At 54.1% G+C, this 16,423-nt stretch overlaps 1 protein-coding gene across 14 annotated transcripts in view; it reads right to left on the reverse strand.

Moving 5' to 3' along the window:
• SIL1 (SIL1 nucleotide exchange factor) overlaps nt 1-4,490 on the reverse strand; it is a 100,234-nt gene extending 95,744 nt beyond the window's left edge. For 3 of the 14 annotated variants that reach the window (XR_014229461.1, XM_082324096.1, XM_082324095.1), the window contains exons 1-3: nt 2,411-2,770; nt 757-1,447; nt 7-162 (exon numbers count right to left, since the gene is read on the reverse strand). The gene's annotated coding sequence lies outside the window, so the exon portion shown is untranslated. The other 11 variants (XM_082324110.1, XM_082324092.1, XM_082324112.1 and 8 more) reach the window with 11 other exon arrangements.
• Nucleotides 4,491-16,423: the final 11,933 nt, after the last annotated feature.

Consider the following 16,423-nt stretch of genomic DNA (forward strand, 5'->3'; position numbering starts at 1 on the left):
ACTTACAGAACTCAGGGGCAGTCAGAGCTGGTCCTGTTCAGACAGTGACGTTTTCTCCAGTTAAATGTATTTCAGTTAAAGTAACTCCTCTTCTTTAAGCTTAGGTGACCAGCAGAGCCCTGGTGGAACGAGGTATCCTGCAACTGCTCCCACAGCAACACACTATTCAGGGATAAAAATGAGCTTAATTAATTTTTCCAGAGCAAGTCATTTCTTTTTTTCCAGAGCAGAGCAACCACACAAGGAACTCTGAATTGCTTGAGGAGAAAAATGTATTTTTACTACTTTAGTCACATACAGACAAGCCTAACTCTCACTGAGGACAGACCTACAGAGACAGAAAGGGGAGCAGGACACTACGGACACAAATTCCCCCCACGCATAACCCTCTGCTACCAAAGCAGAAACACCCAGGGAGCTCTCGGTGGACAGCAAGGCTGAGCGACCGGAGGATTGCCTCTGAACGATGCTAGTCCTCGCGAGCACCAGCGAGAAGCCCCAGGTAAATGCAGTTCACGAACGCTCTTGAAAATCACCCGAGTCTTCAGAAATGGGGTACAACTCCCCCTCTACAGAGACCTGCCCATCACACCTCCAACCAGCACAGCAGCGTCAAAGCAGGCTTTTCACTTTATCCATCCAACACTCTCAGGCAAAACAGAGGAACTTGGACTACGCGAGCTCACCTTAACAAGGCACAGTGCTCATTACTAACTAAAAAACAAAAAAAAAACACAAAGTAACTCACACACATACACGCTTTAGGGGCAGCTATCAACGATTCCCTGTTACAATGGGAGAAAACATCACGTATGGGCCCTTGGAGCGCAGTCCAGGTCTGCTTCTAGTCATCCTTTTCATTAATGGTCTGAACAATGAAAGAGAAAGTACTTTTATAAAACCTGAAAGGATGCTCAGCAGTTAAGAGCTGGAAGCACTCTGGAGGTCATGATCAGAATTGACAAACTGAAGAAAAGTTCCAAAAACACCCACGAATCAATAAGAAGCAAGGAAAACAATGCAAAGAACCACACTTGGAAACAGCAAAAAGAAAGATCAAGCACACAAATACAGCACGGGAAAGCTCTCTGGACTGAGGTAACGCTGAGGAAAATCAGGGACTGGACTAAAAACGTGACGTGCGTCAGCATTGTGACACCACAGCTCCAGCTGCAAAGAGCTAAACATCATTCTGTGATTTAAGAACATAAAATTCCTAATTCTGGTCTGGAAGGCCATGCTCAGTGCTGGCACCACCCCTCAGAAAGTCGCAGACAAACCGGAGGGTCCGGGCAACCACTGGAGAAGTCGGCGGTGTAAAACACACAGCCCCGCAGCAGCTGTTGAAGGCTTTCTCCATCCCTGCTCCCCTCCAGGGTCATTATCAGCTCTCGGCATTTAACAGCGGTTTACAAGAAGGACAACCATCCGCTGGGCTCCCCGTTCTCTGAAGGCAAGAGATACAGCGGCCTGCTTAATTTGCTGCACGGGCAAGTTGGACGAGGTATCAGGCTCCCTGAGACCAGGATTTCATCAAGCCCCAGAGGGAACTTGCCCCCCAGTCCAGATCTGCACTAACATCTGCCGCTCTCTAGTCTGGAGCTCAGTATCTCTCACCTGGTCTCAGGGCAGAGGCATGGACAAGGTGGCTTTTCCAGCCCTGAACTTCATTTTAGCATCCTCCATCTGGCCACTCCTACACCACTACAGCAGTGACATCTTAAGAGCTAAACTAACAGCCTTCTCTTCCCCAAAATACAATAGAGCTCCTCATCCTGCCAAAAGGGCACCCACACAGCAACGCAGAACGAGCACAGCCGTAACCGCTTCAGTCCACATCTTCATTACCTTTCATAAATGAAGCTCTTCAGCTCAATTTGCTACCAAGCCACTTTGGCGGTGAAGATGGCCTTCCCGCGCACCGCAGGGCGAGGGACGCTGACCTGGGCTGCCCGTAGGGAAGGGCAAGGCTTCCCTCCTCCCCTCTCACCCCCAGACAGCCCCACCGACCTCTGCAACCGGCTGTAGCCTGCGAGGGTTACCACCCAGCCGAGCGGGGAAGCCCTCACTACCCCAAACAGAATAATTTGAGGCAATGATTGCTGAAAGCAATTGAAATAATTGAAACAAGGTGTTTCAAAGTGGGCGAGAGCAGCTGTGCCTGCGCAGCTGATGCCGCACGCACACAGCTGTGCCAAACCCCGACAGAAGGCTCTGCGAGACATCCAGCAAGGGGGCAAGATCTACAAATCTTATGTGAAAGTGGGGCTTAACTTCCAGGAACATTTAAGATTTCCCAGTGACTCGAGAGGATTTGGTTTTTGGTTTTTTCTGAGTCAGAGCTTTAGGAGCAAACTGCCTCGTGAACCGCAGCCAGAAGAGATCTGACAAAGCCTTCGTTAGCACGCACCGTCTCCTTTCACAGGGCTGTTTCCCAGAAGATCCCCAGTGTTGTGTCATTTTTCACTTCAGGTGCTAAGAATATCTGTGTGTTAATAAAAAATAATAACTAGCTTTACAGGGAACTTATCAACAAAGCACTCGACAAATCTTAATTAAAGCTGATTCACCTACTTCACGAGTGCAAGGTAAACGTTATTTCTCAGAGGGGAAAGCTGAGCAGTAAGAGAGCTGAGGTGGGTTACAAAAGCCACCGAGGGAGTCAGCAGCAGAGAGGATTAGCACACAGAAAGGCTGACTAATATCCCTAAATTTATCCCGATAATCCACTGCCTTGCAAATTCTCAGGGTATAGTTGACATGCTTCCAAACACACCTGCCCAGCTTGACCACATCTGTATTTAGTCTTCCATTTCCTTGCCAGGGAAGAGCAGACAGAGAGAGGGTTTGGGGGTGCTGGAGAGTTTTTTCAGGTGTTTTATTGCTCAGGCTAAAAGACTTCTCAACTGTAAAAAAGGAGAAGGTGGCAGCAGTAGCACCAGCACTGGTCTTGTGCTGCTTTAGGGCACACAGACAGGGTTGAGGGTGCAAGGGCTGTTCAGATAACTCATTAGGAATTGCCAGTTTCCAGCTTACTTCTTTAAAAGGATCATATTTGTACCCCTTCAAATCTAGTAAATATGTGGTCGTGCAGATGGCAGACCCCAGGAACTTGCAGACATTGCTCTCACCTCCGTTAGCTGCACTTCTACATTAAGGTTTTTGGGACAGTATTTTGGATACTCCCACTACAGAAACGCCTTGGAGGCTGCTGAAAAACACTAACATGGTCCAGGCCGGTCATTTTAAGGCAGGGTTGGAGGAAAGAAAAGAGAGAAAAAAAAGAAGTCCATCCCTTAATACTACTACTCCTAGAGCACAAATTAATTCACAAGGATCATAGGGAGCAGAAACACTGTGGTAGCACTGTTGGGTAAACGACAGGGTGTGTCATCAGCCTCTACAGCCGTGGAGACTTATCTGCACTTAAAAGGTTTCCTACCAGGACTGTACGCCGGAGCAGCCTCCTCGCGCAGACAGCTCTACCAACAGAAATGACTCTGCAGATTATGCTGCTTTGGCAAGCAAATTAAACAGTATCAGTGAAGTTGTACTTTCTGCCTCTAAGCCATATTTGTACTAGGTTAGTTCTATCAGCAAAACACTGTAAAATAAATAACTTGCCCCTAAGAAATTGTGTCTGCAGAACTTGTTAGTGTAAACCTAGGCCATCTTGAGAGGCGGGTAGTGTTGACTATTTGTCAAAGATTACTTCTAATGCGAGTGTTAGTCAACCACTGAAGTTAAACATTTTAAGGCAATATTCCAAATAGTGTTTATACACAAAATCCCATTTGCTCAGTTTTCACTCCCTGGCTTTGTGCAACATGTAATTTCACTAGTTCTCTGGCAGGAGAGCCATATGCAAGCTCGTACCAAAATAATTAAACAGTTTTGAAATCCAGGCCTCGTGTTACTGAGTGCGCACCCTGAAGGAAAATCCATTTCAATGGCCCAAAGGACACTCTCATTCCCCAAGCGCCCAGGTGCGAAGGGGGCCCGAGGCGACCCAGCCCCTCCTCCTGCTCAAGGCTGCATCCACACCGCTCCTGCTTCGTTGAATTTGTATTGAGAACCCCTCAGCCGAAGGGGCCCGCCCCCGCCCGGGCCCCTGCCCCGCACCGCCCGCGTTGTCCGCCGCTCCCAGAACGCGCCAGCCCAGGCGCCTGCCCCGGCCTCCGGGCCCCGCCGGCGGCAGGCCGCCACCCCCGGGCCCGGGCAAACGCCGCACTCCGGCCCGGCCGCAGCTCCCCGGGCCCTGCGCCCGCTCTGCGGGAAGGCAGTGCGGCGGGCACCCCCCGCCCCGCCAAGGCCTCACCGCCGGCTTCCCCTCGAGCGAGGGCGCCGGCAGCACACGCTCCGGCGCGGGAGGCGGCGGCCCGGCCCCCGGCGGCGGCCCGGGGCGGCGGGGCCCCGGCCCCGGCCGCCCCCCCACTCACCGCTCCGCACTGCGCACGCTCCGCTCGCCCCGCCCCGCCCAATCCGCGCCGGCCGATGCCGCGGCCCCGCCCCGCCCTTGGCCCCGCCCCGCCCCCCGGGTCCCGCCCGCGCTCCCCGCCAGGCGCCGGCGCCCTGGCAGCGGGCGGCATCGCGGCGGGTCCCGGGCCGGGGCTCCGGGAGCGGCCCCAGCGGCGGCAGCGGGCCTCACCGGGCCTTCAAGGGACGCCCTAGCTGCGGGCAAACAGCCTGTCCCGGACGGCGGACAGCAGCCCGGCCGAGGCAGTGCCAGGCCCTGGAGAAACTCGGTCACCCTGAGGGAGGGACTGACAGCCTGACTGACTGACTGACTGACTGGCTGGCTGTCACCTTTCCGTGTCGGTTTTAGGGAGAAAGGGCGAAACAAATGGCTTTTCTAAAGGACATCTGCCTGCTTTCAGGGTGGCCGTACCCCGCAGCTGTCTGCGCGCGGGCTGCAAGCACCGGGCCCTTCGCTCGTCCTGGGTCGCCCCTGGGGCTCGCGCTCCCCTCGGCCGCCTCCGGACAGGCCGGGGAGCTGGGGCAGCAGCCGGAGGGGCACGGGGGCAGCCCCGAGTCCCCGGACATCAGCGGCGCAGCCGGGGCAGGGTGCCTGGCACCGTGGGCCTTCCCCGCTCCAGCCTCCACCCGCCTGCGCCGGGGCGTCCTGAGACCCCCGTCCCCCGCACCAGGTGGGTGGCGAGGAAAGAGGAGGTGATGTTTGCAAGGTGCACGAGATGAGGTTGGCCTGGGCCACCTTCTCTTCCCTGCCGCCGGCTGCTTCAGCACCCCCTTCATTTTTCACACCTCTTGAGAGAGGTAGTGAAGTTTCAGGTAAATACAAGGGTGTTAATTCACAGCCTCGGCACCTAATGTCCCCTGGACCGCGCTGAAGAAGAGGTGAGAAAGTCAGACTGGAAGGCACGGAGACTGCCGGGCTGCCACAGGCGTAAGCCCGCGGGTCCCTTCTGCCTCGTTAGGTTGCAGCATGGTGCTGATTAAAATCGGGTGCCAAAGCATTTCCCACCCCTCTCCCAGCAGGTGACTGAGCAATGGCATTGCAGAAATGATGGAAAAGCCACAGCCACAAGCTGTGTGACCCTCCTCCCCGGCAAGGGCTGGGCTGTGGCTGAGGAGCAGCTGGCGCACAAGGATGCCCATGGGCTCCACCACGCACCAGGCAGTGGCCAAAAACACCCTGCCAGCCCCAAAATTAAACCCACAATGCTTAATTATCCAGCAAAGGATGCTCAGTGACAGCAAGCAACAACTGAGAGGACAGCATGGTGTAAGGGGACCAGCGGGAAGCTGTGTGTCCACCCTGTCCCCTGGGCCAGTGACCCCACAGCTCTGCTCACCCATGCACCAAGCTTTGCTGCCACCGTCCAAGACCCCGGTGGGAAGAGATTGATTGTGGGCAAATCCTAGCTTTCATTTCCAGGAAATAAAATGTTTTCAGTCTTTCCAGGTTGGATCTAAGCACCTCAAAATCAGAATCCAGAAGCAAAACCCACAAAGCCCGTCAGGAGTGCTCCGCAGATTTAATGGATGGTTTAATGGCATGATTTTTCAGGCAGCTACGTGATTTCTGGCAAGATGTGACTCCTGGCCTTTGGATGTGTGAAAGCAGTGCTGTACTCCAGCCCCTTCCTTCTCCTCCCTTTGGGGCTCTGGGCCCTCTCGGCTCCCGGAGCAGCGTTGCCACCAGCTCAGGGCAGAGCTCATCCATCCACCTCTGCCCAAAGCCCACCGTGGTTCCTGCCAGGTGGAACAGCACTACCGGGATGATCAGCCATCTCTCCGAAGCCGCAGTGAGCCCTCTCTTTCAGGCACAGCAGGAGCAGCAATAAAACCCCTCCATGCACCAAACCCAAGGCCGGCAGCCGGGCAGGACTGGCCTCTCCTCTGCTTGCAGCCCAAGAGCCAAACGTTGGCTGGGGCACAGAGAAGAGGAGCTTCTCCGCAGCCGCAGCCTAAAGGCGATGCGGCAGGGTGCCAGCACGCCGGCCTCACGGCCCTCGACGGCCCTGGGCGGTTTGGGAAGTCTCGCTGAGATGCTTTGTCTCGTCGCAGAGAGGAGCACTGCTGCATCCTCCGGCGATACCAGCCTAATCCCACTGTCTGAAACCACTCGCACATCAAAGAGATTAGAAAACACGCTCTGCATGTATTATCTTTAGCATTTCGAGTTCTTCTGTTTGATCTGATGGGGTGGAGTTTTTTTTCCAAAGGTATTGGAGAAGATGGGTGTGAGAGAGTAATTTAGGGCTGGGAGTAATTTTTCATCAATATACTTAAAAGACAATCACAGCACTAGGAGGGAGGCCTAATTGTGGAGTTGTGTAATTAGTTTTTATGTCACTGCAATTATTCTGTTGGCTACATATAAAGAACATGGCAAAATGCAGCACTTAATTTTAAATCAAGACTTGATTCTCTTTTAGTAGGTAATTGATGTTGATCACATCACTTAGCAGCGACTGTAAAATGTGCTATTTAGATTGTAAAAGGATGGAGAAAAGGACTAAGCAGATAGGTAATTGATGGATCACGGGCTGCATTGGTGGGAGGCAGCATTAATCCATCAGACTTCGGTTGCCTTTGTTTCCAGCCACTTCTGGGCATTGTTCGTGGCCCAGAGCGTTAATGAGCGCAGAGCCGCTGATCCCCGCAGCATCGCGCGCCACAGTAAACGGCCGCTCTGCCCCTGGACAGCAGCATCAGCAGATGAATTTGCATTTAATGTAATTGATTCCTTGTGTTTTAATACCGTCTTTTAAGGGCAAGCTTTGCTCAGAGCGGCTCAGCTCTGAGCGCAGGGTGGGATTCGGGGCTGATCTCCCTGGGCAGAGCATCCTGCCCAGGCGTGCGCCGCATCCTGCCCGCTCCCCTCTCCTGGGCAGAGACCACCGGGCACCGCTGCCCATCTCCCGCCGGCTGCCTGCAAGCCCAGAGCCACTGGCATCCCCAAATTCCTGCCACGGGGACCTCGGTCTTCCCTTATCAATAGCACTCAGCTGTTTGAAAGAGGAAAATCGGAAAAGCTGAGGATGCAGAAATGGGTTATTCCTTGCAAAACGGCACTGACAGCTTCTCGGTCAGCAGCTTCACAAGTTTAGCAGTGCACGAGGCTGAGGGGCCAGAGGAGTTGGGCCAGTCCTATGCCGAAGCAGCAGGGAAGCAGCAGGGAAGGAGAGCTCGGTTCCCCCCACGCAGGATGATACAAAACTTGCCCTTGTTCAGCACCAGTCCAGATCAATAGCTTGACACCGCGCTGTCACGATAAAGTCAATAAAACTTTTCCTTGCCTTTGTGACTGGCGCTAATTACTTGATTTCAAGGAATTGAAAATTCAATTCTATTCTCCTGCGGGCAGGAGCTGGAGGTGAGACGGTACAATCGCTGCAGGGACAGTTCTGAGGTGACTCTTGGGCCGCCAGGAATTCAGATTTTCCCCAGGGAAAGGCGTGTGGGTTTGTGCCCGGGACCATCGCGTCGCGTGCTCGGCTGGAGCCACCTCCCCTCCTTGGGATCCTCCTCGGGACCGCTCGGCTTCTGCTCGGCTTCTCCAGCAGCTCCGCCGTGGCAGCGTGTTCACGGGGCTCCTGCAGGGAGTGGCTGTCACCAGGAGGGCTTGATTGCCCCTTTGCCCCGGGAGGACCCCAGGAGAGGAGAAGCCGCCCTCGCAGCCGGGGAGCCCCTTTTCCAGGGCATGCCGGGCGAGCGTGGCTTTGCTCCCATCCCGGGGCCAAGGCAGGCCGGGGAGGAGGATGATGAGGGATGAAAGGTGGTGTTCGCTCGGATAATATGGAAACTCCACAGGCTGCAGGAGACTGGTTAGGTCAAGTTTCCAGGCGGCAGGTCCAGGCTTTGCATTGCACGCTTGCACCAAAATAGATGGAGCTGTGGCCAGACAGTCACTGGGAAGAGGACTGTTGTCTGAAATACCTTTCCCCTCTGCCCTTTCCTTCCCTCCTTCCACTCGGCCTTTTGTGTCATGCTGTAGCTCCGAAAAATTAGATGAAATTCAGGCTCCAGCAGGTGCAGTTGTTTAACAACCTGCAGCTCCGGCGCTGTGCTGCATCGCCTCCCAGCCTGCCCTGGCTGGCCTCGCCACTGCCAGAGAGCCGGCGGCGGTCACTTTCTGCGCTGAGATGATGAAACGCGTCTTTACAACCCAAGAAGCGAGACATGACCCAGTCTGAGTTCAGAGCAGACTATTTTTGCAGTGCAGTGGCATCCAGAGAGGACAGAGGTGAATCCCAGGCTTGCGATGGGGCAGCATCACAGCTGCAGGGTTACCCCGTTTGCTATTAAAAATGCTTTTTCTCATCCATTTTGCGTGCTGGGACCCAGGGGCTTTTGCAGGACCAGTTTTGCCATGTCAGCATCAGCCTCCCCAAATTGCCATAAGGATTGGATAGATCCCACTTGCAGCCTCTCATCACCACCAGCCCAAATGCTATCTCATTCACTGTCCAAAAAAAAAAAAAAAATTACTCATCTGAGGGCTTTTGCGGTCAATCCCTCGAAGGGTCCAGAGCAGTAAATGGGATGCGATGAGCGGAGGGGCCATCCTTGCTCACGGGGAGGCTCTGCCAGCGGGGCCGGGGGCCGAAGCACGAGGGTTTCCAGGTGAGCTGCTGCCCGCGCAGCTCGGGGCCGGGATCCTGGCAGGTGTCGGTCCCTGACGACTCTTCTCCCTCTGAAACGCATCTGCAGGGTGGCTCGGCCCTTGTGGGAGCCTGGCGGCTTCATCCGGGGGAGCGAGGGCAGGCTCTGCCTTGTTTCAAGAGCCCGGCAATGCCAGATGACTCCAGCATTTCATTAAGGGTTATTAATGACGCCGTTCATCACAGCCAAGTGGTTTGCCGCACGCAGGCTTCCCGCCGGGCTTCCCTCTCTCACTCCCGTTTGATATCAGGTTTGGATTAAATTAGATAAGGTGGCAACAGTGATCAATTCAGAGCCGCTTTCCTAGGAAGCCATGTACAAATGACTTCGAAGCGGAGAGGAGAATGAAGCCCGTAGCAAGAGCAGAGGGACCTGGCGGGCGCATAACTGGTGCGAAGGGAACATGGGGTTTTTAGTGCCACCAGCTTGGCTGCGACTGGGAGGGGACAGCGCAGGCAGCAGGGTCCTCAGGGACCCTTTCTAGAAGCAGTCACCTCTAATGACCTGAGCAGGAGCCTTTCCAGGTGTCCCAGCAGGGATTTAGGTAAGAATAAAGTCACCGGCATGGGGTGCTGGAGGGGGATGGTGCAGCTCCATCCCCTGCCTCCTCCCCAGGGGCACGCAGGCCCTAGGCACAAGCGTGCCGTCCCGCTTATCCCCTGGCAGAGCCCCCCGGGCTGAGCCAGGCTCCCTCGGCCCACGGGCAGACGGTCCCCCCCAAGGGCTGGCGGTTTCAGATCCTTGGGGAGGTGCTGGGAAGCTCCCATCCCTGCCACTCCGGCTGCCGCCCCTGGGAGCTGCATCGCCTCCTCTCCACTGCATTTGAAGCGTCCCCACACTGCAGCGCACACAGGTTTGAGAGCAAGCGCAGGGACGATTAATAAAACACTTCCCATAAGGTGGAAACAAGGAGACCGTAAATCTCGGTGGTGCCGCACGCTCAAAGAAGAGGGGATGGTTATGAGCCGTTATTCCCTGCAAAAATGGGCTTTAAATCATCACCCATCACCAATGCCCAGCGCTGGATGCTCTGAAGTTGCCCAGCAAAGCCTTTGCAACCCCTTTCCACCACGGTGCAAGCGAGCGAGCCTGATGCTCATTACCCAGAGGTATTTACTGCTCGTCAGCACCCACGTTCTGCTACTGCTCACGGTACCTACCAGCACCTGGGAAGAAAACAGTCCTGTAAAACACCAACGAGACCAAATCTGCTTTTTTGTTTTTTTTTTTAATTTAGGATCTTAGTTCTATATCCCCATAATGACCAGGCTGCAGTCTTTGGGAAAACAGCTGGGCACATCTGCAGCAGGGGTCACAGGACGACAGGGCACAGGGTGCTCCGCAGCGAGGACCCGCTGCCCACCCATCCTGGCAGCACAGCTGGGGAAATGAAGATGTTATCGAGCAGCAGCGTGGCACGGTAATTGAAAGCCTTTTTGCGGCTGGAAACTCTCAAGGCTGCCAGTCTCTTGGCTGAGCTGCCGCTTACCGACACTTTTTCATTTCCTCTCTGTTTTGCCTCAACTTCCCATCAGATTCCTCATCCATCTGAACCGCAATGATAAATATGGAAATAAAGAGGCATTTACAGCCCCTCTCCTGGGTTGGGTTTGTATATAAATAAGCTGTGCTCAAAGCACTCTCCTCTCTGCAACCCCTGGCCCAGGAGCGGCAGGGTCTGCTGGCGGCTCGGCAGGGTGAAGTTTTTGGGGAAACTGGGTGGCAAAGAGCAGCAGCTGCTGCCAGCCACATCTCCAGGGAGAAAACATCGGCAAAAGGGATGGGGCGAGTGAGGCCCACAGGGATTTCTGCAAGTAGAAGGGAAAAAGCAACAGCTGAAGTGCTGAAAGTGTGAAGTATGAAGAAAGGCTTTAATTTTCACAAAATCTCTTAATGCATTAATCACAGGGAGACTTCTATACAGAAACCTCCCTCTTGTTTAATATCACCTCAAGATCTTCCAAGATGGTAATACCTGTTTGGCAGGCGAGTGGGAGGAGCGAGGTGGGGCAGGCTGAAGCCGTGGGCTTGTCCCCAGGGAGAAGAGATCAGCCCCTAACAGCAACGAGCCGGCACAGGGACGAGCAGCGATGAAGAGCACAGGACCCGGCCGCGGGAGAGCGACGGTGGGCACCGGGGACATGGGTTTCGGCAAAGGAAGATGCTCCGGTGCCTCTTGGCTCTCTGGAGGTTGCCTGCAAAGGCTGGACAAACCTGCCTGGGTGCCTGAAACAGAGGTTTTAGGCGTTTTAAGAGCAGACTCTAATATTTTCCCTTCCCCTCTGCCACCACACCCTTCTTCTCCGTTCACACTGCTGTGGCATTCCTTCCCTTGTCCCCAAAGAGCTGGGGTGTGTGAAAATCACCCTGGACACAGAGGGAAGCACTGGCGGGGCAGCAGCTGAGCCCCCAGCCCCGCATGATGGGGCGGAAGGCCCTGGACACCTTCGGGATGCCATCTGAGAAGGCTTTGACCTGGGCTCTGGCCCCAAAAAGCCATTGGGATTCTCCACAGCATTGGGATTTTCTGCTGGGCACCGGGGCCTCCAGGGTGGCCACGAGCCTGGGAACCCTCTGGCTGATGGATGGGGTTTGCTGCAGAGGCATCGGGGCAGTGGACGCAGCAGCTTGGCCAAGGGGGTCAGAGCTGCCCAGAACAAGCCCTTGCCCGGGGGTCCTGAGCTGCTGCCTACAGCAAGCGTCACCCTGTGCCTGGCGAGCAAGGGTGTCCCTCTGCCTGACGGGGGGCCTGGTGTAAGCAGGATGCCCTTCCTGGCCTTTTTCTTGGCCGGACCATGGACCGATCCATCCCCTGATCCTCACCTAATGCTTTTCTCCGGCTTAACCCACTCTGCTTTAATCCCTTGTGCTTCGCTTTACCAGCAACACTAGCTTCGTCTCCAGGCATTGCATCGGACCAGCCAAGGTCTCCTTCTTCCCCATGATGGTCCCACAGACGACAGACTTCCCTGTCAGCCAGCGGGTGAACATAATATCTACAAACCCAGCTGCCTTCCTGAAGCTGCTACCTGCTTTCCTCATGGGAGGCAAATAGGAAAAATTAGTATGCGGCTTCTTCCTCGAGAAATCAATGCGATCTCAACTCACTGTGAAGTTCCCCGACTGTTAGAGATGCTGCACTGGTAAAAACTAATCCTCAGAGGAGAAATAGTGAAGAGAAAAAGAAAGAAAAATAAATTCCAGTGACTAGAGAAGGCTAAAATGTTGCAGAGGGCTAAACTCCTGCTAGTGCTGGAGCTTGTTTGGAAGTCCCAGAGCAGAGAGGGCCACGGAGTGGATTCAGTCCAGCTGTTTATCACTCAGCTAAGAATCAGCTGTAATTGTTAATTCTAATTAAAGCTGTTGGAAAAAAATGTAATCAAGAGTTTCCTTTCAAAAAAAAGACATTTCAGCTAAATTAAAAATTTGGGGGTTAGAAAAAGGGGGGTAAAATGTTGAAAATTTTGAAACAACCCATTTCAGCATTTTCAGGATGAAAAGGGATATATTTTTGTTGTGAAATGCATCATCACTTCAAATGTGTTTTATCTTACAGTCTGAAGAGCAAAAATAGTTTTCAAATCAAAGCAAAAGTGACATTTTTAGGCTTTTTTTAAAGAAAAAGCCTATCTGGGGGTTTCTGTCCTAATTAAGAATGATTTTTTTTCCTTCTTTATCTTTTTTTTTTTTTTAATGGAATAAGCTGTTTCTGGTTAGCTCTACTCTAAAATGCTGGGCTGGTGCTTTTCTTAGTGTGTCCACTCATGTCTGCCCACCACCCGACCCAGGATACATGAGCCACGCTTACACCACCCTGCTCCCGGTGCCAGCGCTGGCTAAAATCCCCCGGGGCTCGAGTCAGGCTTTGTAAGACCTCACAGTATTAAACCAGCGCCAGCAAAATGGCACTCAGTAACTGGGGTTTACTATCGTAGTATGATTTAGAGTCATTAGAGATCCAGAACAGCCCACTTGTGTGCTCAGGTCGGTGCTGTGCAAGCCCTCCTCCACGTACTTAATCCCATACCTTGCTGCTTGCCCCACAGAGCTTCTTCCTTGCTGCACAGGGACCTGGTGCACCACTGGAAGGAGGAAGATCTGCTTCGGTTAGTCTTGCTGCATGTGTAAATTCCTAGGATGAAGAGAGTCTGGTGGAGCGGAGCGAATTGTGATGCCCGTGCTCGGGGGCAAGGTGGCTGCTTTACCACTCGTACGCTTGCAGCCAAGACAGACCCTGCGGCTTGGTGCCATGAGATCTGCCACAGATCCCAGAGGCAGCTTGCGTCCCAGGGGATCCCCCTCCGTAGGATCAGCAGAGCACATTTATTGCACTGAGAAAGGGGTTTAGGATCTGTTAGATGAAAGGCGCTGAGTAACAGAGATTGCAGTTTGCAATCTGTCTTCTGAATGGGAGCACTGAAGGAGGGAGAGAAGAGAAAAAATGGGGGTTGAATAGGAGCTGGAAGGGGAAGGGGACACCAGGGAAGGAGACTTGGCCTGGGGGAGCTCAGCAGGAGGAATGGGAGGGGAAGGGCGCAGAGCTCCGGGGCTCTGCCAGAGATAAAAGGGAAAAAGAAATTGCTCTGCCGCAGTTTCAGCCGAGAACAGAGGGGAACTGTCGTGCTGCCTGAGCACATTTTGAACAACAAAAAGACCCGGGCTCTGGCAGCGAGATGAAACCCAGGCAGGCCCGGAGGGAGGGCAGCCGGGCGAGGGGAGGCCGGGCTCTCCCGGCAGCAGAGCACGCTCCTGCCCGGCCAGACACGGACTGGCACCGCACTTGCTGCCGGCGCGGCCGCCCCTCCGGCATGCTGATTTTGGTTTATGTAACCTTTTTTGATTGCCCTTTCCTCTGGGCCAAGGGAGTTGCTCTCTAGCTCGGCAGTGAAGGGAGCAGCCTGACCGGCGTTTCCCTGCGCTGCCCAGAGGGACGCATCCAGCCACAGCCTCAGAGACGGCTCAGCAGCACATCTTGCCCCACCGCCGTTCCTGGGGCAGCTGCGCCAGAGCTGTCACCCCAGGAAACGGCACAGCCACCGATCTATCAGGACAGACAAATACTAACCCCAGTGAGAGGCTGCAGGGCCCTCGGCCAGGGAAGGAGATGCAGTTAGATCATGGCTGCTTCTTGCAGGAAGCAACTGGTGGATGAAGCCTGGAGCATCCAGCAGCAAGCCTCACGTTAGCCCAGCCCCGCATCTTCCTCTCCTGACATAGCCAATGAACACCACGGCAAAAAACTTACTCCCACCAGGTCCCAGGAAGGTCCAGGGGGAGTACGGCCAGTGTAGAGACTAACAGGTTTTGTACGTACTCTCTTGCAACAAGATGATGGGCGCAGCAGGGAGCAGGAAGGGAAGGGAGACCAAGATGACCCCAGCAGAGATACCGCCATCGCCGGCAGGCACAGCCCCGCCAGCTCTGAGCACAGCCCGGTGCTGGTTACAGGGCCCGCCAGCAGTCCCAGGTACAGCCTGCGATAACCCAGGCCCAGAGCCCTCCCAGGAACAAGAAGAGGTGAGCCAAGGACAAGGCTGGAGGCAGGGCTACAACACAGGCCCAAAGTTCATCTAGAAAATAGGGCCAGAGACACAGCTACAGCAATCCAAGGGTCCTTCCAGGAGCTAAGCCACCAGCAGTGCAGAGCCGAGAGGTCCATCCAGGAGCAGAGGCAGGGCTGGAGCCCGGCACTCCTGCAGCATCACTCACGGGAGGAGTGAAGCTCCAGGGCTGAGCTGAAATGGGGCTCCTGACCTGCGGGTGCCGGGGTGTCCGGTGAGGCTGCTCGGGTCATTAAGGGCTGTTGGTTCCCTGGGGCTGATCCAGGCTGCCTATAACCCTCGGCAAACAGAAACTACCCAGCACATGAGCACAGCTATGGTAGCCTGACCTGCGCAAGGTGCTGCCTGCTTTGACGGCAGCAACAAGGGCTGAAGGGGAGCACAGCCACATACGAGCCAAGGCCACTGCTGATGCCCTCTCCTGAGCTGAGGGGGCAGGGTGTGGGGCTGGAGCGTCCTTACCGGTGGGGCCAAGCCGAGCTGTGGCTGTTGGCTGTGGGTCATGCCATGGGTGGGCAGGCTGCAGCCCCGGGAGGGCAGAGGTAGCAGGGGGGATACAGAGGGGGTAATGCACTGCGCTGGGGCTTTACGCACCTAACTCAAAATAAAATTTATTTTTTAAAAAACGTATCTAAGAGGAGTGATTTTTCTCTTTTTGTTATTATTTTAAAGCTGTAAATTATTGAAAGACTTGTCATCGCTCTCCCAAATCACTCTCAAGCAAACAAAAGACAGTTCTAAATTTGACAGTGCTTTGTAACAAAAGGAGCCGGGTGTGTTCCGCTCACAATTTGCCCTTGGCTCCCTTTAGCCACATCTTAGACTACTTCACCACTTGGTCTGATTAGCAGTGTCTCCTCGGGGGCAGAGGAGGCCCTGGAAGAGTGGGAGGTGTTCCAGGTCAAGATTAAAGCGCTCTGCATGCCATTAACTGTCAAAACTACAACTAGCTTAAATCAGTGCAATTAGATGGCTCACAGGTTACAGGAGTAACGGCTGCAGCTTTTCATTCCACATGCCCTGTGCTTAAAGCACAGCTTTGACATTAAAGGGATGTGATTAAAAGCAAGCGTCGGGGGCTGAGACCTGGTGGAGGAGCTCAGCAGGCAGGGTTAAGTCCACAGCTTCTTCTGGGGTCTTCTGGGGTTGCGCACCCCAGGGCTTGGGAAAGATCTCTAAGCATTAGCAGAGCCGGCTCAGCTTTTTAAGTCTGTAATGCCATCTTGTGATGATGGCTGGGAAGTGGAAATTGCAGGGTCCCCTCCGGAGTTGGATGAAATGCATGGCTCTTGCTCAGAGGGATAGAAAGCCCAGAAGCAGCTCAGTTTAACAAGTCGGAGACTAAGAGAAAATTTGTCTCTGATAGAAAAGTCCCTATTCTTGCTTTGAGAGAGTGAAAATTATTCATTCCATTAATATTTCTCTCTCTGGTTCAATTATCTGGCTAAGAAAGCAATTTATTCCAGGCTGAAGAATCTGACTTGGGTCTCTCCTTGGGTTCTGAGGGCTAATTTTCCTTCTCAGCATGGAAGGACACAGTGCCACCTGTGTGATGAGCTGCAGTGGAAGGACCTCTGGTTCAAAGTGCCATATCCAAGCAGTCACGGTACTTTTCTTCCCAGATTGAATCTGAAGAGTTCGGCAAGATTGACTTTGCTGTAAGCATCCACGGTGACCTCAGTGCTGAGATGCACACGTAGGGGCGTGGAGAACCAGCACAGGAAACACAGGAT

This window comes from Platalea leucorodia (genome assembly GCF_965183815.1).
Source record: "Platalea leucorodia genome assembly, chromosome: 11".
NCBI lineage: Eukaryota > Metazoa > Chordata > Aves > Pelecaniformes > Threskiornithidae > Platalea > Platalea leucorodia.